The sequence below is a fragment of the Chelon labrosus genome (assembly GCF_963514085.1).
Source record: "Chelon labrosus genome assembly, chromosome: 21".
Classification (NCBI taxonomy): Eukaryota; Metazoa; Chordata; class Actinopteri; order Mugiliformes; family Mugilidae; genus Chelon; species Chelon labrosus.
In genome coordinates, this window is record NC_140354.1 from 12,603,762 (window position 1) to 12,628,941 (window position 25,180).

Sequence of the window (25,180 nt, forward strand, 5' to 3'; positions counted from 1 at the left end):
TTTGGTAGGTCTAGCAGTTCTGCTCTAAAGCACAAATAAATATACTACACAAGACCTGCAGCTCTTAATATATGCACTGATCTGGCATAACATTGTGACCACCTGCCTAATACTGTGTAGGTCTCCCTTGTGCCAAAACAGTTGTGACTCATCAGAGAATGGACATGGGCCTTCTAAGGGTGTCCTATGGTATCTGGAAACAGAAAGTTGGGGGACTTTGGGTCCTATGGTTGATGGGAGGTGCCTCTGTGGATGATCCCACAGATACTTGATCAGTTTGGGATCTAGTGAATTTGAAGGCCAGGTCAACACCTTGTTCTGTTTTTCATGTTTTTTTAGTTGTTCCTAAACCGTTTTGTGTGTGTGCCTGTGTCAGGCTGCATCCTGCTGGGGATGGCTGCTGTACATCAAGGAATGTCATTGCTATTGGGTGGGGGTGCCTGGTCTGGATCTGAAGACCATGTAGACCAACAGATTTGCAATTACTTTCTTGAGTATAACTGTCACATAACAATAGAAAAACACAATCAGCGTTGTGATAAACCCCAGTTTAGCGATGGTTCTGAGAGAGGTCCATTGTGAAAAAAGTTGAAGCAGTGTGTACCAATGTTGACCTGAGACAGATCCGATTCTTCCTCTAAGAAACTCAGCACGTCTAATGAAATGCCAGCGGGCCGTTCAGTTCACTGATGTGTGGAGAGCCATATCACTCCGCTCACAGCAGAGAGCGTCTTCTCTCAGCTGGACTAAAGTAGGTTGAGGTGCTTGAGAGAAATTACTTGGCGTACCAGCTGTTCTATCCATCTCCTAATCGCCCTGACCATATGAAAGTCTGCTCCTGACTGCCTTTAAGCTCGCAGCGGTACCACTGCGTTAGGGAACCTCTGAGTATCTTAAAGATCCTCCAGTAGCTTATAGATTTATAACAGGATGGCTGTTTTTTTTTGTTTTTTTTTAGAGCTAGTTGGATAGCATGGAGGATTGGAAGACGTGATTCTATCCCTTCCTCTGCAAACATGGAAGAACACTGACACTGGTGGAAAAAAGCAAGCGAATGAATGTAAAACAGGTTGTTGCGGGGAATACACGCAGAGCAGTCTGTTTTGGGTTGATTAGTAAAGGTTATTACACTGAATAAAGAAAATGACAAGGTAAGACATTCGAGCTAGAGGCTGGTTGGATGAGGGGGCTAAAGACCTGGCTGTGAAACAAAGAATTTTCCTGCTCGCTGACGAAGGCTTCTCTGATCCAAGGCTGGCCTTTCGCCACGATTCCTCACCCCGGTTTCTAAGCACTCCAGCTAACGTGTCTAATTTACTTGTGATCAAGCTCGGTCTGCCAAGTTTCATCTTTGAAGATAATGAATTGGTCCCAGATTTAGAACATAGGAACTGTTGACTAGACAGAGAGGGACATGAATTTTTTTCCCCCCCTTTCAGATTTAGCTGCAGTGTGATTCAGAAATGCAGGTTTATCAAAGTTTCAACAAAAGTAATATGGACATTTAGAGTATAAATATCCACATTGCTTGATAAAAAAAGTGGATGTTTTGTTCCAAAACAAAAGGTGACATCTTATTTCTGGCATAAAATACGATCGTTTACTTATCCATATAACTTGTCATTTGGAGTCATTCGGACAATATTTAGATCCACGTACATCCACATAGTGGGAGTGACTGGGGCACCGAAACGCAGCCTCTAAATAACACATTATCTGCCGCAAAACTCGTTAATTTCACCAATATTTTGTTATGATATGCTATTGCTATTCCCTGTTGAGTCCAGAGTTACCCGTTATCATCATCTGGGGTCTGTAGATTGACCTACTAACCTCTGACCTGGATGATGTCATCTCTGAGATAATGCGTTATTTAGAGGCTGCGTTTCGGTGCCCCAGTCACTCCGACTACATGGATATAAGCGGATCTGAATATCGTCTGAACGACTCCAAATGACACCAAAGTTATATGGGTGAGTAAACAATCGTATTTTATGCCAGAAATAAGGTCCAGGTGGTAAAAAACTGTAATTCTCCTTTAATATTGCTTGCCTTCAAGTTTCGCATAACCGAAAAGATTGTCATACAAGATTCTGCAACCATTAAATTTTGGATGTTTTAATAAAATAAACTCAACTTATCAACCTTGAACTGACTAAAGGATCAAATGGTTAACCATTTCAGCTCTATCAATGCACGCAATCAGCAGCTGCACCTCATTCATCAATGCAGCACGACGACTGCAGCAGAAGAAGTCCTGTCTGATGGTTGACATGTCGAGAGTGATGGACAGAAAGAGAGAGAGGTGATCAAAATGCTTCAGTGGCAGAAGCACAGAATATCTAAAAAGATGCATTAAAAGTTAATTCAACCAATCCCTCTCTTCCGACACCACAATGCAACACAATTGTACCGATCCGCTTCACTCTCTGTTCGCCTGCTGGAATACCAATTTTCCCCCGACTGATGACAGCTGCAGTCCACTGTGATATGATTGAAACAGCCAATTAAAAACTCATTAAATAGGCATGTTATATTATTTTTAATCTCTTTTTTACAGCAATAATCTAGTTGAAGGGCTCTAAAACTTAACATAAATCTTATTAAGTTTTCAGTCGATTTTAGAGCATTTCCTCACATACTGTAGAGCCCTTATTCTTGCAGGATGAAAACTCACATGTATTACCAACAATGCATTGTTTTTCAGACACGTGCAACACAGACGTGAATTTAACTTGCAGAACTCTAGGCTGGGCACATTTGCTTTCTGTAAATACCAAGGAGAATTGCTGCAATACAAAATGTTGGCAGCAATTCGCAACACAGCTACAATTGCCAGTTTGTGAGGCTGCACCTGGGCAAAGCGGCATTTTAAGCTAAACACTAATGGTATCAAGCTTACACGCTAACCATAGAAATCACCTGTCACAAATGCAGCTAAGAGGACACTGAATCAAACAAAAGTTGCGTAATGGCTGCTTCAAGGACGTACGCCGGGATTCTGGACTCAGTGTCACGATGTGTAAAACAACAGCCACCGTGTCTAGTGTGCGAGTCCCATCATGTCAGTTCTTCCCTTCACAATGTCGCGCATTCGGCATCGTGACCTTCACTGCTGTAGGCTTGAAGGCGCAACAACAATGCCATCTAACCCCTAGTTCCATCTCTATACCTTTTCACGCAGAATAAGACTGCAATAGTGATACCTTTGCTGTGTGGAAGGGGATAATGAGTAACTGTTGTGCCACTAATTAACCACAAACCAACAGACAGATGTTGATGGATACTATTATCTCACTGACAATGTGGGAATAGCTCACAGCTGGAAAAAGTACATTGTGTTAATTGATGAAACAACACCAGAAGACATTTTGCTTTTTCTTTAACCATATTTGATTTCTTGTTAGCATAAAATCGTATGTCAGTTTTTTATTTAATAAAAACTTCTGGAACAATATACTGTCATGTTTAGTAGCATGTTCAGGTTTTATGGTTCAGTTATCACGACAGACCTTAGGGCATGTTGGAACTCAAGTGCGTCCAAAATTTGGCACCAAAGTTGGTTAGAATATGTCAGCATGGAAACATGAATGTCTGACCCAATCAGTAATAGCAACGATAAGATACGATCAGCCACAACATTAAAACCACTGACAGGAGAAGTAAATAGCATTGACCACCTTGTGACAATACAATGTTCTGCTGAGAAACTTTTGGAACTTGCTTTCATTGGCGTGGATGTTACTTAGACATGTAGCACCCACCTAGACCAGACCAGGCACCCCCACCCCATAGCAATGATACTCCTTGATCGCAGCAGCCATCCCCAGCAGGATGCAGCATGACACAGGCACACAGTTTAGGAACAACTCAAAAAACATGAAAAACAGCACAAGGTGTTGAGCTGGTCTCCAAATTCATTAGATCCTAAACTGATGGAACAAGCCTGATCCACATAGGCCCCTCCCCTAAACCCATAGGGCCCAAAGGCCCCCCACTAACAACATTCTGTTGCCAGACACCACAGGACATCCTCAGAAGGCCCATGTCCATTCTCTGATGAGTCACAACTGTTTTGGGGCCACAAGGGAGACCTACACAATATTAGGAAGGTGGTCATAATGTTATGCCTGATCAGTGTAGATCAGATAGGTCAAGGTGATTGAAGTTGCCTTGATTCAAGTTTCAATGCAACTGATCCAAAAGAATGTACAGATGTTTCACTTCGGACCAAAGTGGCAGACTGATTGAGCTTCCCGCCGACACTTACACCTCAAGAAACTGACAGCTAGCCATGTTTGATCTGACTGTATCTACTAAAACAAGATGGTATTTGGCATCGTTTCCACAAGACAAAGACGTTTTCTCCAGACTCAAACAGCAAACGCATCCATGTTCTAAAACACTAGTTAGCTGTACACCGTAACGTGTCTGAAGGTGGCCTAGGTCAGGTGCTAGTGTCTACCCTTTTCTTAGCTTATAATAAAAGCTGTCATATACAGAGTGTAACACTTCTGAACAAACATACGTATCAGCACCAGTTCTGGGACAAGTGGGGGTCTTAACCTCGCGTCGGCCTCCGTAGGGGGAGTTACAGCCATCTGCTACAGGAGCTCCTGTCTTTCCCTTCATCTTTGTGTGTGTGTGTGTGTGGGTGTGTGTGGGTCATTTCTCTCTAACCCCCCCGCTGCCCATTCTCTTTGTATTCTTGTCACTCGTCCATCCTACAGCTCGTCCGTCTCTGTCTCTCTGACTCACGCAGCGATGATGCTCAACACTAAAAAGAAAGGTCATATTTAAAGAGGCAGTGAGACAGCGTGACTGTAACACCACCGAGCACGATCTCTCACGCGTGTTCCTCTGCTTTATGGTTTGCCAAGATTTATCATCCATCAGACATCACGTCCAAACAGAAACGAAGGGCAACGAAAACAACACGAGAATTATCGTATTCAACACACAGTAATACAGCATGAACAGAGCACAGCTGACAATTATGGACCGGCTTTAATATACCTAATACACATCGGATTATGTGTGGATTTCAGTAAGAAACACATAAAAGTGAATGTGAAATAGGAAGAGTAAGACAAAGAGAGGTATAGAAGGAAGGATTTAATGTACTTCAAGAAAAAAAAGGGCAGAACAAATAAAACTATAGAAGAAGGAAAAAAATATATATATAAAAAAGGAAAGAGGCAGATAACTGGAAATTTCTGAATGGCTGACTTTACGGTGAGGTAGTACAAAGAGTGACAAAGTCCCCTCTCAGAGAAAGAGGGATGGTGGTGGCTTAAAGTCAAAATGCCAGAATTATAGCCAAGAGTATTTATCCTGGGTATTGGACGATTGTTGGTTGAAGTGCTTAAATTCTTGTGTCGGACCATTAATTTGTCACGTATTCCCTTATTGAATAATTACTTTCGTTCTCAGACAGTGTTTGCTTTGATTTATAGTCAGATTACGAGACTGGGTCGCGAAATCGAGCTAAATGAGACCATCAGACAAGACAAACTTCAACAATTTGTAACATGATTCCTCCAAGATTTTCTAGCTTAGGCCAAGAGGAGAAATTTAAAATGCACGTATTCACACAACCCCAGACAGACCGATGGATCCATAAACCCCAGCCGCTGCAATCGCCTCAAAAATTCAACCACTATTGGCATTTTTCTAGCAAGCTTACATGCGGCCTTGTTACATTTAGTTACAAGCAACTGGTTTGACTTGTCTCAGATTGAACAAAACATTCCCAGTGTCGAACTAAGCATCAAGCTGACACTCAATTCAAAGTAGAATGAAATTTAAACCAGAAATCAAGAAAGTCAAGGAAAGGAAATGTGAACTAATGCATGTTCCCATCCTCTGTTGTTATGCAGGTTTAATTAATGGGTTTTTTTTTTCATATTGGCCTTAAACGGGAATAATCGTTTTTTTTTTTACAACCTGGACCTTATTTCTGGCATAAAATATAATCGTTTACTCACCCATATAACTTTGGTGTCATTTGGAGTCCTTCGGAAGATATTTAGATCAGCATATATCCATGTAGTGGGAGTGACTGGGGCACCGAAAGGCAGCCTCTAAATAACGCATTATCTGCATAGAGAGGAAAAGCCAAAGAACAACAAACCGCTGCACGTCCCTGAATAGATAATAGGTAACTCCGGACTCAATGGAGAATAGCACTAGCATATCATAACAAAATACTGGTGAAATTAACGAGTTTCACGGCAGATAAAGCATTGTTTAGAGGCAGCGTTTCGGTGCCCCAGTCACTTCCACTATATGGATTTACGCAGATCTGAATATCTCCCGAATGACTCCAAATGACACAAAAGTTATATGGGTGAGTAAATTTTATGCCAGAAATAAGGTCAAGGTTGTAATAAACGGTAGTTCCCCTTTAACTCACTGCATATATTAAACATTTAAAATGGATTGTTTTCATTAAATTCAGTAAAAACACAGCTGAGAGTGTAGCATGTGTTTGTTGTAGTGGTATATTTCTTCACTCAGGAGGTGACACACGCATTTTTCACACATGAAAGATCAGATGCTTTACTGGGCATCAAAATAATGATGCTCACCTCTGCTTGTTTGTCATAGCACATTCATACAGATAAATGCATGAATTGCTTGAAGTATAACTTAAGGTTTTCTCATTTCTCGACACAGTTTGTCATGCAAAAATACGACTGTTTTTACATTACGCTGCATGACTGATGAAATGTAAAGTGTGCGGTACAAAAAAAATAAATAAACAAACAGAAACAAATGTTTTAAACTAAGCCTTGGAGCAAGGCACAGGAGGTCATCAGTGGGTTAGCGGGTGGTTTTTACATAATGTATTCTGAAGTGATTGCATGATGTCATTTAATTTTGAGGGAGACGGTGTGATTCATTAGAACATGATTAAAACACTGATATAAAAGATGAATTTAAATGCTCTGAATCTTAAATAGTGACCTTATCATTACTTCGACTGAGGGAAATAATTATAGGACAGTTTATATTATAGACCAGTCTAATAATAAACTTTGACTAGAGGAACTTTTGTTTGAGTTTTCTTAATTTTACTGTTAACTCAAAATGATTTTCACGTTAAATTCAATATAAATGCATATTTCAATGAGTACAACAGCAAAGTCGTGGTATACCCATTACTCTACTATACTGATACGGTTTCACACACACTCCTAGCTGGAGATAAAGCCTGAGTTAACGGCTCCAGGATACTGGTTATCCAAGCTCAGTGAAAGTATTCAAACCCAGAAGAGATAAAGGCTGTTGGCTAATCGGCACTAGAAGATAAGAAAGGTTCCTTCTTGGGATATTGAACATTTGAGTTCCATTATTTGTCTCTTTGTCTGTTTGTGGTGACGATGTCTCCCGTAAATGATTTTAATTAGGTGTTTATTATGAACATCTACTCTACATATGGAGGTGGCATAAGATCAACAGATGTTACAGTGAGTGTGATTTCTTTTAATGCCGACTTTATCAAACTAAAGAAGGCTGGGAAATATAAATGAAACTGAATCAATGTGAAAAGCGCTAGTGAAATCTGAGTGTTTGGGTCATCTCCTTCTACTGAATTAATTCAATGTTGTTAAAGTTGTGGGGAAAAAAAATCTTCTGTTATCTTCTGTTACACTCTTCTTCTGTCTCTTATCAGCCACAACATTAAAACCACTGACAGAAGTAAATAACATTGACCATCTTGTGACAATTCAATGTTCTGCTGGGAAACTTTTGGACCTGGCATTAATGTGACGTTACTTAGACATTTACCACCCACCTAGACCAGACCATGCACCCCCACCCCATAGCAATGACACTCCTTGATGGCAGCAGCCATCCCCAGCAGGATGCAGCCTGACACAGATGCATACACATAAAGTAGTTTAGGAACAACATGAAGAACAGCACAAGGTGTTGGTTTTGCGTGCCTGTTAGTTGGTTACTAATGTGCTGCTAGCGAGTTCATATTACATTTGAGTGTTAGTCGCGATTGCTAGCGCTATCATCCGTCTTGACTTGCAGGTTTCTTCCAGTGGTTTTTTCCTTATAAGGATTAGACAACAGGGTTTTGACCATAGACTGGACAGCGGAACTGCTCTTCAAAAGTGAAGCCAAAGCAAGTAGAGCTCCCCCTGGTGTCTGGCTGCAGTATAGGTCATAAAATAGCATCAGTTTGGCCAGTGCAAAGAAGTGGCGACACGTTGTCCATATTTATATACAGTCTATGGTTTTGACAGTGGAAGAGTCAGTAGAGTGTGTTTAGGTTTCAGAGAGACAACTAATTTCTGTCTCACCTTGAGCTGATAAAGTACAGCACTCCCAGGTTTAATATTACTTGTTACTTGTGATTATGTGTTAATGTCGTCACACTGAAATGTCTCTTTATAATGAAGTATATTTTGGAGCAGCTGCCTTCTTTGTGTATTTCTCACACTGTTCAAACTAAAAGCAGCTTCAGCAAAGAGCTCTGTGATGTAACAGGCCGGTGGGCTGCAGAGGCTGCTGCACAGCCATACATCAAAACAGGGCAGCAGCTTCGCTTCATGGCAGATTCACTGCAGCCACTGTGTTGTTGTTTCAACACCGAGGGTAATAATAGAAACAGAGCCATTTCATTAGCACCTCCTCGCCCGTATAATGCGCGGCGGAAAAACCTTTAAAAGCACGAAGAAATATGTAACACAATGGCAGACGTGGGGTTAAAAATGTAGCACGTATAAAATAAAAATGCTTTCATGCTCTCTCTACAAGAGCTAATGCTGCTGGGACACATTAAAGAAGAAACATCTTTCAGTTTTAATAAGTGATGCTCTCAGCGACTGAAGGACTTCAAAAACAGGATGGATTACCAAGAGATGCCAAGTCTATCCCAACGCCTCCACTATCTGCTTTATAGATAAAGAGTTTATCTTAAGATGCTTGTCAGATTATATTTGGGGGTTATTTTAATACAATTTATCATATTAATTTGAGTTTCCTATTAAGTTGCTTGCTGTTATTTGCAGAGCTGAGTTTCTTATAATTCATTCATTGACCGTATATTCCTCAAGTGTTTAAGTCCATTTTCCGCATTTTTGCATAAAAGTCACTCAAAACATCAGCGGATTTTCACACAAGTCTGGGAAGTGGACAACGGGAACCCAGTCAAACACAAATATTATACTTGTGTATTTGTTCGTTTAGAAAAATTAGCCAATACCAAGTGTTTTGAGAGACTGGTGCTAAAACACATAAAAACCACCCTCCCTCCTGATCTTGTCCCACACCAGTATGCTTACAAAGCAAACAGGTCCACAGATGATACAACTGCCACAACCCTCACACACCTTGACCAGAAAAGGACATATGTGAGAATGCTTTTTATTGATTACTGCTCTGCATTTAACACAACAGTCCACAATATTATAGTGTACACACTCCACAACCTCTGTCTCAGCAGTCCCATGTGCATGTGGATTAAGGACTTTTTAATCCAACCGTCCACAGTCAGTCAGACTCGGCTCACACCTCTTCTCCAGTCCGTCTTTCAGCACCGGGGCACCCCAGGGCTGCGTCCTCGGCCCCCTCATCTTCTCCCTTTAAACATCGGACTGCACTGCTACTCACCTTTCAAACACAATAATCAAATTCACAGATGATACAACAGTGGCGGAAGAACAAGGCCGATCTCACTCCTCAAACCACCAACAGAGAAGACGTAGGGAGAGTCTCCTCCTTCAAGTTTCTGGGGACCCACATTTCTGAGAATCTCACCTGGTCTGCAAACACCACTGCTCTGGTTAAGAAAGCTCAACAGAGACTCTACTTCCTCAGAGCCCTCAAGAAAACCAATCTGTGTACAGATCTACTAAAGGCCTTCTACCACTGCACCACTGAAAGCATCCTCACTTACAGTATGACTGCCTGGTATGTAAACTGCACAGACATAGACCGGAAACGCCTCCAGAGGGTCATCAAAACATCTCAAAAAATAATCCCCCTCCCGACTCTGGACAACATTTTCACAACGCGCTGTCTCCGAAAGGCCAGCTCCTTAAAGATGCACCCCTCCCATCACTCTTTACTCTGTTGCCATCTTGGAGGCGCTATAGAGCCATTAAAACCCGCACATCCAGACTGAAAAACAGCTTTTTCCACCTGGGCCATCACAGAACTGAATCAAATACTGAATTTCATTGTACCATTTGGTACAACGGCAGTAAAGCTTTCTGATTCCGATTCTGATGAATATGACATTTAAGTTGCTCCTCTGGAAGTGATTTTTGGTTTGGTTGCCTGCGCTTACACGGTACAGATGTGATTGTAACAGTCTTGGTAACATCTGCAGCTGAGAGGAGAGGGTAAAGGTGAGTGTATGCTACCCCGACAGTTAACAATCAGTTAGTATACTCCTCTGTTGTGTTAATAAAGGTAGTATAAAGAGAAACTGAACTTGTCATCCACAACCCAGATGATTTGTTAAACACCAGCTGGTATGGACGCATTCTTCCGCTTATTCAATGGATAAACATATGGTATTCTCCTTGTACCCTGATGTACCCTGACATGTATCTGATGTATCTGAAATGACTGCATCATACCTTCCCTTTTGCTACCAGCACTAAACAGAAGCAGCACAATTCACCAGGGCAATGTAACAGTGCAGCAGAGCTTTGCACTGTGTCATGCATGTTAATGTGACAAGCATGCACGTACTGGACAGCCAAGACAAATTATTTTGTTCTTTTTTTTTTTTTTTATTACTTGAAAGTGTGCAGTGCTGGAGAATGAATGCTTCGGTGCTACTTGAAGACGCCTCAAGTCACTTCAAGTAGACTTTGAACTGCAACAGAGACAAGATGCACATCCAGGGAAGATGAAATATTTAAAAACAGCCAGAGGTTTGGTGTTAACCTAGACATTCGGTTAAAGTCGGGACACGGCAACGAACCTGTTGAGCACAACAGCAAATAGGTGCGAAATCCAGAAATCTCAAAGCATCACGAAGGAGGAACCCCATTCTTTGGTGATGTCTCCAGTCACAGACTTCAAGTAAGTACCTTCTAATGCAAATTCTACAAACATATAGGGTTAAATTATTTAAACAGAATTTTTAAATAAAGTAAGGATGTCTCAAGAAAACAGTTTGCAGCTATAGGTGGGGAAGAAATGTACCTAGCTTTGCATGTATGTCATAGAGCAGGTGTTTCGAACTCATTTAAGTTCAGGAGCCACAATAAATATGATAATTTGATCTCAAGCGGGCCGGACCAGTAACATAATAGCATATTGACCTATAAATAATGAATAACTCCAAAATAATTTTGCCTTTGATTTAGTGCAAAGAAGTAAAAGCTATCCCTTTACAAAACATTTTATGAACAACCTTACATTTCTTAAGAAAAATAAGTGCAATTTCAGCACATTGCTGCAATTTGCAGTTTAGTTGTGGGTTGCAGTGTTGACTTACGTCCGCAATTTTTATTAAAACCATTTCATTCCTAGTGGAAAATTTAGAAATAGCAGTTACTTTTATTGAAAAATTGCAGTTAATGTCTTCAGGTGAGCTTTGCAAATTCATCCCACGGGCCAAGCTGGACCCTCTGGCGGGCCGGTTTTGTCCCCCGGGCCATATGTTTGACACCCTCGTCGCAGAGCATCACGAGAGCCGACATCTCTGCGTGGAAAAGATCGTGCTCTGATTGCAGCGAACAGTCGATGTAGCTCCGGTGTGGGAGCTGGAAAAGTAATTAGTAATTCAAAAGACCTCATCCATTCAAATTAGATGAAGATACACAGCAGCGGCTGAGCGTGTGCTGCTGCCAACGAGATAGTGCCGTGCTTCACATGGCATATTTCTTTCTAACGCCGACATAAAACTGGCATCGCTGGCATTTGTGGTAGTACTACATTAACCTACACAGCAGCTGCAGAGTTTTGGCAGAAATCAGAGCCCGGCACATTATCAATTTATCTGCTGGGGGGAAAAAAAGGAATAAAAAATTGCTAAAAGCGTGAGCTGGTCCATCAGCCTGTGACATAACGTGTCCCCCAAGTTGCATTATAGGAAAATCCAGTGACCAAATACTGTATATACTTAGAACTCAGGATATCTCAGCTGATGTTACCTTCATCTTTCTTTTTTTAAAGCCTTCTCTAGTGATTCTGGATGTCCTTTATCTGCGCTTTCTCATCTGTAAATAAGACGAACGACAGAAAGCCCCAGAAGCATTAAGGCAACGGGGGATAAAACCGATTTCTGTGCCACTCGGACTTCTCGGCCTCTTTGAGTTGCACTTTGAGCTTCAGAGCATGATTCTAATTCTGCTCTCCTACGGGTGCCCCTGGCGGCCGGCTGGGCCGACGTTCCCTTTCAGCATCTGAAAGTAGCAGCGGGACGCTTGCTCTGAGGCGGCACCTGAAGGGCCGTCTCGAAGGAGGCTGATGAGACACTGCTCCGGCTCTCCTCCTTCAGATTCTTGTGCCGGTCGACTATGGACAGTTTAAGCTCTTTTTTTGCCTTCAAGGTCCTGTAACATCCTCACGATGATGTCTGAGCTTATTTTTTCTATTTTATTTGATCTCCAGAGAGGACAGACAGACAATAATAACAGAGAAATGCACATTAGGAGATATATTACGACTGCAGCGCTTTCCACAAACAACTGCAACTTTCCATATGCTTTCATCTGTTATAGATGTTAGAACTTGGAGACAAAATTGTTATGCATCGTTTGAGCATTAAAGGATTAGGTAAGAGCGAATCTGACCAAAAACATCAGTGAGATCAGGTAATTTTCCTAATGTATACTAATCTTCCACACCTAACCTGTTTGGTTCAGTTTGTTTGGGTTTATAAGAGAGGTGCAAAGCAAACGCTAGTGAGGACTAAACGACCAGACAACCCTCTCAAAAAGCGTGTCCTTGTCTGGTGTGAAGCCAGAGGAAAATGTGGTACAAGATTAGAAGGATTTTAAAAGCTAAAGTGCTATTAAATCTGTCTGAAGGTCATGAGCAAAAAAATCAAATATGAAGTCCTCTGTAAGCAGACGGGAATACTGGAGGTAACTGTAAAATGCCATTTTGACAGGCGATAAGGTTTGAACTAAAGCATAAGGTACCAGCAATCAGTGAATGTGATGCGAGTTAATCAGTTTTGAAAAGGTAAAAATGAATTTTCTTTCCATTCAGACACCTCCGTCAGCCTGAAACTCAGCTGTTTCAGTTGAACCGGCCTCAAATGCAGCGCCGGTCGGCTAATGAGCTGCAGAGCGGGGCGAGAGTCTGGACACCAGACGTGTGCAGGCACCTGGGGAGAACGTGAAGCAGCCAATCAAAGAGCGGGCCTCAAGCTCACAAAAACGAACCGAATGCAAATTGAAAGCTAAGTTTAAATAAATGCTGACATGCCTAGCAGGTGCACTGTGTATGCAGAAAGCTTTAGTTAACGGACATGGTCAGATTATGTTTTGTCCACGGGTCCTTCCATCCCGTTCACGTTAACATCTAGAGGGATTATTTTCAAATATTATAATTTGGTGTATTAATAGAAGGAGCTTCATTAGCCAAGCATGTGCAACTTGACTCACTGGTAATGTATGTAAAATAGAAACTAAGGTTTAAATATACAGCGATCAGGCATAACATTATGACCACCTTCCTAATATTGTGTAGGACTCCCTTGTGCCTCCAAAACAGTTGTGACTCATCAGAGAATGGACATTGGTCTTCTGAGGGTGACCTGTGGTGTCTGGCAACAGGATGTTGTTAGCGGGGGCCTTTGGGTCCTATGGGTTGAGGGGACGGTCCTCTGTGGATCATCCCACAGTTTGGGATCTAGTGAATTGGGGGACCAGGTCAACACCTTGTGCTGTTCCTCATGTTTTTTGAGTTGCTGGGGATGGCTGCTGCCATCAAGGAGTGTCATTGCTATGGGGTGGGGGTGCCTGGTCTGGTCTAGGTGGGTGGTACATGTCTAAGTAACAGCCACACCAATGAAGGCCAGGTCTATAAGTTTCCCAGCAGAACACTGTATTGTCCCAAGATGGTCGATGTTATTTACATTTCCTGTCAGTGGTCATAATGTTGTGGCTGATCGGTGTGCTTTTTTTCGTTGTTGAACGCTCCTCTCCTCCTTACTTCGAGTAGGGTTAGGGTCACTACTAATTCACTTTATGTACTGATATATCAACTTAGGGTATAGCTATCATTTGATTAATAATTAATTAAAGGTTTAAAACTCAGCTCTACGAGGCATTAATTCATAATTATTTTACAATTCATTCATGTTTAACAAGTGTGCGTAGACTCTCTTCTCTGGATGACTGACAGTGGGAGGTGCCTCGAGTAGTTTCAGGTCATTTAAGTTTAACCACATCATTTAGTGAGGTTAGGTTTGGTGAGGGAAGTGGGAAGGTGCACTCAGCTGGCCACGCCCGCAATTATGGAAAATGTTAATCCTTAGAAATTCACCAACTGTTCATTTGTCAGGGTTAGTTCTGCTGTAAAGCTGGACATTTTAACGTGGAGGTCTCTGGGGAATTGAGTGAAGGCAATGTAGTTTTTGGCACTTTGAGGTTGCTCCAACCAGATGCCACTGGTAAAGATGATGTAATATATCACTACAGTTAACCATAACCTGGTTAAACCGAGCTTTAACAACCTAAAAGTACCTGAACGTGTGACCTTTACGTAACCGAGAAGTCACAGGTTCAACCTTCATACCAGCCTGCTCATTTACAGCAAGATTAAAGCTGCAGCTAAATGAACAAACCCCATAGTCACACCCCGTACCTTGGCGAGCCCCCTCATCTCATCTCATCGCAGCTCTGCTACATTATCCCGTAATGAATCCATTGCGATCTTTAACTACGGCAAACGCGACGCCTCCGAGAGCACGTGCCCCTCCGTTACAGCAGCCCCCGCGGCGGCCCGGCTACACGAGAACAAATAGCGGCGGAGCCATAATCACCGCCAGCATTAGCTCTAATGTCGTTACTGCGGTGAGTAATTGCGAGAAACGTAGCGGGCGGCCATCAGGCATGAAGAATGTGGATGTGTAATGATATCTGGAGATTATTGAGATCGAGTATCATAACTCCATTGGCCTCTCTCTCTCTTTATCTCTCTCTCTTCCTACACTCTTCTTTTATGTCTTATTTTCTCTCTTCCCCCCCCCGTTTCACATCCCCTCTGTCCTTTAGTCCCATCTAAAATTGCTCACATCTCCTCTACTGCGTGGGAGGAATGAAGTTTCCTCCTCCTCTTCCCCCCTATCGCACTACTTCTCTTCATTTCCCCCCCTTCTCTCTTGTGGCTCCCTGCAAGACTTTATACGTGAGAGAGAGTGAGAGAAAAGAGAGAGGGGGAGAGAGAGAGAGAGAACGCGAGGCACTGACAAAAAGAGATTTTATGAAGAAAGAGTGAGAAAGAGATAGGTGGAAATAGGGAAACTGCATGACAATGACGAAGAGAGAAATATATATGGAAAAGAGCAATGTGTGTGTGTGTATGTGTGAAAGAGGGAGCGAGAGAGCAAGGCAGAGGCTCCTGTGATCACTAACTTGGTGTCCTACTTACTCACTCTGCAGCACACCCAAATAACAACCCTGAGCTGTGATATTATACACCCGAAACACATGTGCACCGACACAGAAATATCCATTTCCGCGCCACGCACACAGGTGCACGTGTCCGCATTTAACAATAACCACATTATTGCATCCTGAACCGACACACGCCCCCGCCGCCGCAACAACGCAAATAACACAAAGAGGTGTGACTTATATGCAAGTTGCCTTTCTCTTCCACAAACACGCCGGAGGTGATACAGTCTGTTTTGCCTCCTCATTGTTCTCGCTTTTCTTTGTCTTAAGCGGGCCGTCCGCCATCTTCGTCGGGGACAGGTGGGAGACGCATTCAAATGCAGCCTTTAAGAGCGCGCGAACGGGAACATCGGCGAAACCAAACGTCAGCCCAAATTAGGTTCAACTTTTTTTATGTACAATTGCAAATTCCAGGGAAAGGCAAACAACATACTGTTTAATGCCTTATATGTCTTGCAGCGCATTTAAAAATGAGCTCCTTAAAGAAAAAAAAAAAAAGTACAGTGCCTCTTAAAAGTATTCCCACCTCTCAAAAATATTGACATTTCTACATAAAAATGGCTCGAAACAGAAATATTATGCTTTTGTGTTTCTTTATCCATTAAAATGACCCAATATTACATATCTGTGAGGTGCAAAAGCAAGTGCAACCTTCTTAATCTTAGAAAAAGAGTTGTTCTTGATCGTCATTCTGGAAAAAGTTAAAAAAAAACAAAAAAAAAAACATCTCTAAGAGTCTGGAATGAACAAATCCACAGTCAGCTTGTGAACAAATGGAGGAGATATCAGACGACTGTTACCCTCCGCAGGAGTGGTGGACCAACAAAGATCACTCCAAAAGCAAGGTCCCAAAGGAACCCTTTTGCCAACCCTCCGGATTCTGCCGAACATCCTCCTGACTTAACTTTTCCACAATTTGAGGAGTGATAACCCCGACCCCAGCAACGCCGTTAAATCGTCATATATCATAAAATGCGATGACTTGGGCGATAACTAACCTCCCTCCAAACTCAAAAAGCTGGAAGCATTGACATAGACGTCTTAATTTGGGTTTAAACACTTTAAACTCAAGTTCTGTGGCGTTTTGTTTAGAGCACTGAACATATAGAAGAAGATGTGCAAAACCTCTGTGATGACATCCATAGGATTTTTGAAGCTTAGTGTTTTAGCTCCGGCCGTCGCCATCTTGGTGGTGCCAAACAGGCAGCATTGAGTTGCCACATAAAGATAACTTACATTTGTGAAACTTGAAACCCAAACTGCAAAATTATAAAGAAATATGTCTCTCTCTCTCAGACAACCCTCAACGCTGCCGTTAAATTTGACTCTGGCTGCAGCTGCTGGAGAAAGCTGAAAGGTTGACTGGCTCAATCCCCTGAGATCACCTTCTCCTCCTCATCTTTTCTTTCCCCACCTCTCACTTTAAGGCCAGCGATGGACACACACATAAAGAAACACACGGTTAGAGCTAGTGTGGAGATATATCAGTGGGAAAGGGCAGCTCCCCCGAGACAACGCTTTTCTTCTGTCTTCATAAGCAAGACCCTGTCCTCACACGTCTTCCTTGCTTTTCCCATCTCCGTCCTTTCAACTCCACGCTCTTGTGGCCGAGCAGGCACACGAACACAGTGGCGACAACACGAGAGAAACCACAAGAACACGCTGTATTGCTTGCTCCATCTCATTCCTGTAACATAATTCCAACATCCATAAAGGGAAACTACTGTTTTTTACAACCTGGACCTTATTTCTGGCATAAAATATGATCGTTTACTCACCCATATAACTTTGGTGTCTTTTGGAGATGTTCGGAAGATATTTAGATCCAGTGGAGCGCCACGTATATCCGTACAGTGGAAGTGACTGGGGCACCGAAAGGCAGCCTCTAAATAACGCCGCGAAACTCGTTCATTTCACCAATATTTTGTTATGATACGCTAGTGCTATTCCTTGTTGAATCCCGAGTTACCTGTTGTCTATTTGCGGACGTGCAGCGGTTTGTTGTTCTTTGGCGAGCTGTTCCTCTCTCTGCCTCCGCATTCTCCTTTCAACGAGCTCCTCATCCGTATACTCTGGCTCAAAACGTCCATCATAAACAAAGTCGTCGTCCACAACCTCAGAATCGGAAAAATATTCAGCAATGTTGCAAAAAACTAGCAGTAGCAAATTACAGGTAAACAACCCGAACGTCGCAGGTGCGTGTGGCGCTCAGAGATGACATCATCCAGGTCAGAAGTTAGTAGGTCAATCTACAGACCCCGGAATATGATAACAGGTAACTCCAGACTCAACAGGGAATAGCACTAGCGTACGATAACAAAATATTGGTGAAATGAACAAGTTTCATGGCAGATAATGCGCTATTTAGAGGCTGCATTTCGGTGCCCCAGTCACTCCCACTATATGGATATATGCATCGATCCGCTGGATCTACATATCTTCTGAATTACTCCAAATGACACCAACGTTATGTGGGTGAGTAAATGATCATGTTTTATGCGAGAAATAAGGTCCAGGTTGTAAAAAAAACGGTAATTCCCCTTTAAGATCTCACAACTTGATCTTGTTACAAATTGTGGCCAAAACGACAAAAGAACCCGACTCTTGATGATCTCTTGTCGGAGAAGAAGCGCAGCACTTAAGTTAATTATCTGACAATCACTTAAGATGAATTATTATTTAAAGGTCCCCTTTTTGCTCTACATACAGCAAGTCTGAGGAAAAAAATAAATAAATCTATTTTTGGTACATCCCTCTAAGAGGATGGCACTTCACAAACACAACGCACACTTTTCCACCTCTTACAGCGCCGGGCAGACAAGTTGTGTGTTGAAGAATGGCAGTTTGACAGTTTTTTTTCAGTCTGCCACGCTGAGCCAAAAAAGCAGAGAAGCTCACACTTTAAAAGGAAGTAGAGAATCCCATCTCACCAGTTTGCAGCCAAAAAAATAAAAAATAATAATAAAATAAAGTCCACATTTGTAGCAGCTTTAGCAACAGGAAGGCTACAGAACAGGGGTTCAACTTCATTTCACCTGGTTCAGAAGAGGATTTTAATTCGTAAGATATCACTTTAGTCTTATTTACATCTAATTTTGGGCATTCGTGCTATGCTAAATGCTATTATCAGCATGCTAATATGCTCAAGATTGACAACAGCGATATGTCTGTGTTTTTACGTCGTTTTAGCATGCTTTACTAAATAAAGAAGGTGTAGCTAAGGATAGTGGGGGTGACTTAAGTTTCAAATCAACGTGTCTACAGAAAATGTCATTCTTCATTACCAAAGCCGGAAAAAGGAAAACCAGAATGACAATACCCGTCAATTAAAGAGAAGTTGAAAAATGTAGCTAGAAGTCAAATATGCCGACCTCATGGTGGCACTGGGGGTAAAGTCAGTGGCTCACCACAACCACCGTGGTGAACCAACTGAGCTTTAATGCCTTGATTCATCAGCTCGTAGCAATGAAAGGTGAAAAATAAACGCAAAGTGTGCAGCTACCAAGTTCCACTTATTTCAACTTTTAAGCGACAACCAATGGGAGTTGACTGATACAGTTGACCAACTTATGAGGCAAACATCCAGATGTTTCAAGCATCACAACCAAATTGGAGCATAGAGTGAACCCAGAAGGAAAGGCCGTGGGATCATTGTCGGTACTGTCTTTTTTAAATTGTGGTGACGACAAGAGCTAGCTCCGTGTTGCCTGGGCAACCGTAGCCTGAAACATTTACTAGCAACCAACCGTCAGCTACAAAGTGATGAACGAATCCCTTTAAGATTGCGTGGACAGGGTTTAATGAATCATCATCCAGACAATGTCCTCACAATTCCCAAATTTCTGCTTGCGATCTTCAAACCAAAGCCTAGAACGTTTCTCAAACGTCAAGTTTTCCCAAAGCCACAGAAGACATTATGCTGTCATTTTCACATGCTGAGTAGTACTAACCATGACAGCTAACCAGCTCACTCTATAAATAAACATGACATTGTCTAAGCATCTAATTGGATAATTAGGAGCTCGTATTTCCCAAGAGCTCGTCTAATTCACACTGACTGAGTATTTAATTGTATTGTTTTTTTACTCATTCACTATACCCTAGACTCTATACACAGTACAATATAGTAGGGGTTTGTGACGTAGGACACATGCTAAATTAAGTGCAATTTTGTGGCATTCAATCACAGTAAATGTACATATCCAGCTATGGATGGACTGTGAGGTTAATAGCAAAGAGTTGTGTGAATGTTGTTAGTGCATTTTTATTCCAATGCGGGGGAAGAAAGTTTGGGCAGCAGCAATTATTGCATTGACCAAATCATTTTATATTAAAACGCATTAAGCGGAATTTTTAAAAATGACCTATTGCTCAAAAGCGCGGAGCCTTTTAGCCTCTGTAAGCCCGTAGTTTCGGACTTTTTGAGCCACACTGCCCAGAAGAAATAAATAAATAAAGGCTTTTATGCTTTGCGAGCACAAAGTACAACAGAGCAACTGCACTAAATAAATGTTATGCCACTGTGTTTGCCGGAAGTGTAAGTAGGCCATTGTTTGCCAACGAATGAGTAATAATATTAATATGGTGATAAACAGTAACGCCGTTTCCAAAAAAGATAATAAAATGTATCTGTGAGTCCAGTTTTAATTGTTCCTGTGCTGCCACACGCATTAGCAGCTGCACCACTAATTATAAAGAAGTTTGTGTAATCTGTTTTTCTGTTTTATTTGCTTTAATAATGCATTGTTGTGCTGCTACTGTGACAAATCTACGCTGCTCCTCTCTGTAACTTAATATGTACGGAGTCCTAGGAGTGCCACAAAACAAAAACTAAAAAGATGAAATTATAAAAACGCAATAAATAAAATGATAAATAGGTTAATAATTACAAGCAAAAACAAAAATTCATATATAAATGAATAAATAAAATAGATAAAAATGCAGAAACATGAATGAATGAAAAAATATACCGTATATGTGTATATGTATATTTTTTTTAAAATACAATGTTTATTGTATGTCAAATTTCTTATGACGCAGAAAAATAAAAATTGTGTATGTACATATATTTTATTTGTTGTCATAGATGTAGTTTTACACTTCCTGAAGAACCGAGCTGTCAATCAACTGGCCTTGAGCGGCGCTTCTTGAACTGACCGAATCAATTGCCCGCACATATGAATCCCGCCGTTGTAGAAGTTTTGTGGCGTGGATGATGAATCGACTACCCTGTGTGGAAAGGAAGCCCCTCCAAAGGCCAATTGATTGATGGTTCTTGGTTCTTTGGGGAGAAGCAAAGGCAAGGGCACAAAGAGTAAGGAAAAATAAAGGAATAAAAAGAAGTCCGCAACACTGCATAAAACTAAAATAAATGATATACAGAAAAATATGCAGTCTTTTATAGATTTTTCCTTTTTTTTTTTTTTTTTTAATGGCACTCCTATGACTCCATAATTTTACCTTCTATAGTCCTTTTGGGAAACTAGTACGTTATGAACCTGACGATTTCAGTTTTTGCTCAGTACTCTGCTCTCCTCTATTGAGTCTGTTTATTAATCCTCTCTCTTTGAAACAGCACCGTATAAGCTAGAAGCAGAGACCTGAAGATTTCTGTCACCGTGACATTTTAGGTTAGCATGACCAGCAAAATCTAACCCCCTTTTTTTCCCCCACATGTCCAGGTAACTACTCACAGAGGAAGCAGCCTCATCAACCATCTCTAATCACACTGCACCGTCTACTTTTCCTCAGAGGCTCCAAATGGCTCTCAAGTTGCGAGCAAATCAGAATCAGAATCAGAATCAGAATCAGCTTTATTGGCCAAGTATGACACATACAAGGAATTTGACTCCGGCACCTTCCTCTCTAGTACTCAAGCATCATAAATAAGGTAAAAATAAAAAAAAAATAAAATAAAAAAAATAAGATAAATAAGATAAAAATAAAATAAATCTTCAAATTGTACACATAAAAACAGGATAATATATACACCGAACTGGGGTTATTGTACAGTGAGTATATACAAAAAAAGTTTATTGATCATGTGTATGGACTCACACTCTGTGACTACTCAGAGTTCAACAGAGCGACAGCCCGGGGGAAGAAACTGTCCTTGTGTCGGGTGGTTTTGGCGTACACCGCTCTGTAACGCCGACCTGAGGGGAGGAGTCTGAACAGATTGTGGCCAGGGTGTGAGGGGTCTGTGGTGATTTTTCTGGCCCGCTTCCTGACCCTGGACCGGTACAGGTCCTGAATGGAGGGAAGATCGGTACCAATGATCCTCTCTGCAGACCTGACTGTTCTCTGCAGTCTGTCCCTGTCTTGCCTGGTGGCGGATCCAAACCAGACAGTGATGGATGTGGTCAGGACAGACTGGACTATAGCTGTGTAGAAGATGGTCAGCAGCTCCTGAGGCAGGTTGAACTTCCTGAGCTGACGCAGAAAGAACAACCTCTGCTGGGCCTTCTTCCTAATGGAGTCAATGTGGGAGGTCCACTTCAGGTCTCGTGAAATTGTGGACCCGAGGAACCTGTATGAGTCTGCAGTTGGAACTGTCCTGTTTAGAATGGTGAGAGGAGATGTTGATGTGGGTCTCTTCCTAAAGTCCACTGTCATCTCCACAGTCTTGAGCGGGTTTAGCTCCAGGTGGTTCTGACTGCACCAGAGGACCAGCTGTTCCACTTCCCTTCTGTATTCAGACTCGTCGCCGTCCCGGATGAGTCCAATGACGGTGGTGTCGTCTGCAAACTTCAGGAGTTTCACAGAGGGGTCCCTTGAGGTGCAGTCAGTAGTGTAAAGGGAGAAGAGCAGTGGGGAGAGAACACATCCCTGGGGGGCGCCAGTGCTGAGGGAACGGGTGCTGGAAGTGAAGTTACCCAGTTTCACCTGCTGCCTCCTGTCAGTCAGGAAACTGGTAATCCACTGACAAATTCAAATGAATGATAGCAACATCTCCGGGCCGTTCAGGCTGGTAGGAAGACCGAGCTGGAGGGAACAGAGCTGGAGAAGAGAAATGAGAGGGATAACAAAGAGAGAAAGAGAGAGGAGGATGGGTGACTGGGGAGCGAGGAGCTGCCGGAGGAATAGAGAGTAAAGGAGAGTGGACCAGGCCCAAGCTCAGGCGGGGGGAAAACCGCAGGAATCGAGTAAGGAAAAGAGCTGAAAGGGGTGAAAGAAGAAGAGAGAATAAAGGCGAGGGGAGGGTGAAGATGAAAGGAGACAGGGAGACAACCAGACCCAGATGTGATCAAATATACATAAGAACTGTATAACTCAAGGATGAACCTGGCAAAGATAGACAGAGACAAGGAGAGAGATGACAAGTTGGCACCTCCACGGGACAGAGTGAATGTACAGAAGCCCCAAATGTTATAATATAATAATAATGATACACATAGTAATAAATATATTAAAACATATGACAAATTTCAGTTTCTCGAGTTCATAGATTGAAAAGTACACTGTAAAACACTGTATGAGAAGTTGGTAGAATCAACTAATCTTTTTGATTTATTACCAGTATGTGACTGGATTACTATTATTATAAGTATATTATTTGGTTTAATATTGTAAATGAATCACAATTACGAGGGTGTCAGTGTATCGAAAACTCAATAACATGCCAGAGGTAGTGAAAAATTTCCGTTAGGCTAGCTCTTGCAGCTGTTGCGGTACCATTTAGCCTATAGACTAATTTTGACTTTAAATTAACCACTGCCTCTGCACGAATATATTAATACATTTTTATTTAATTTAACTTAATAAAACACATCACCACATCAAGATACAAGAATGTGATTGTACACAACCTTTGGAGAAGCTCAATGAAGCCTCCAAAGCACAGTTCGTCAAACTTTTGCATGCAACTGTAACTACAGGCCAACCAGATTAGAGAAAAAAAAGCGGTATAAAGTTTCACAGGTTGGGTGTTCTCGTCTAAGTAGCTGCTGTTGGATGAACCGACGGACTAAATCAGAGGACCGGATATGCTTGCTGCCATTCGTGCTTGCCAAACACTCTCCATTGTTCCTTGGCGTCTGCGGTGCATACTGCAACTTGCGTTATATTTAGGTTCATATCTTACGGTGCCAAAGTAAGAGCTCACAGTAAGACTCCCTCCTCTCCCTCTCTCTCTCTCTCTCTCTCTCTCTCTCTCCCCTCTTATCTGTCATTTTGAGCACCTATGTGTTTATGACAAAGTAGAACCGAAGTTGCATCATTTGCGCTCCCCTCAAACTCTGATGGGCTATCTCGCAAGTAATCTTGCTCCAGAGGGAATTTAGTCTCTGGTAGAAGTTTCTTGGCAGACTCTCTTCTTGCACAATTTTCCTCCGGCAACACACCCACAGCTTTGCCTCTCTTATCTCAACAAATCGCCTCTTTGCCACGCAGGTGATCACAGCAAATATGAGCACAAGATGACACTCATCAGTGGCCTAAGTTGTGAATACCATTCTAGTTTGGGGTTTTTCTGTTTTTTTTTTCTTTTTTGCTGACTGTATTCCCACTTCATTCTCCAGAAATAGCCTAAAGCAGACATTTCTCCTATGCTGGCACAGCACTAACACAATGTAGGGAGAAAGGTGCAGTGAGAGTAGGGTGTTAAAGCTGTAGTCAAAGTCAGGCTACGCTCGCTGATGTGATGAGCCTACCGACAGTTCTCAAATTTCCCCGAAGGCCCTTTTCTCTCTCACACACACACACTTCATTTGGACACATTTCCGTCCCTTTTCTAAAACGGGAAGCGTGACTTCTGCTCCAACATGCAAGTCCAACTCCGAATGAAACTTGATTTTAATTATAAAGTTATGCGGCACTCCTTTCTGCGTGTGCCGAGCCACAGACAAGGAGATTGGCCACGACGTCTCGGCAGCTTCACTACCTTGGATGAAGTTAATTAATTATATGAGTCAGTGGAGGTGTAAAGCTGAGTTGACGTGTCCCTAATTGGAATCATCTCCGCACTCATTTGCTAACACAGTCTGTGATTGCTGCCCCTGGATGTCAATCCAGTCAGCAGAGATGTTGCTGATATACTTGTGTTGATAAACGCTTTGTCTATACCCAGGAAAATATGTACGTGTGATATCCCCCCCAAGTCAAACTAGCAAACTCTTTCACAGGGCAGATACCAGGGGATTGCGACATGTCGACATGGCCTTCATAGGTTCAAGGGGGTTTATGGTTGGCATATCAAAATATACCGAAAGATAATTCTCTGCAGGCCAGAGTTCACACTTTGGTAAGTTATTAAATTTAACCTACACTTTTTACAATTCGAATCACAAGAGTGACTGCATGCTGGGATGTCTGCTGATATGCTAGCTTTGCGTTCTTGAAATCGTAATGAGTGAACTGTCGATAATTCATTGCTTCGGGTCAAAAGAACAGCTCGTTACTCAGAATTTGTCCAAAAATGAAAAACAGCCATTTCAACTTGAATGTACATGAAAGTAGCACAATCTACATTGATGCTGTAGTTTGGGACATTTACATATGAGTGAACACCTGCTATAGAGATTTACTTGGTGCAGATTAATCAGCACTGAATGAATGTGTTTGACTTGAACGTA

The 25,180-nt window shown here is 42.0% G+C and overlaps 1 protein-coding gene across 1 annotated transcript in view; it reads right to left on the bottom strand.

Moving 5' to 3' along the window:
- LOC311506055 (carbonic anhydrase-related protein 10-like) overlaps nt 1-25,180 on the bottom strand; it is a gene marked incomplete at both ends in the record, with an annotated part of 89,816 nt that overhangs the window by 59,249 nt on the left and 5,387 nt on the right. The gene's annotated exons all lie outside the window — the stretch shown is intronic.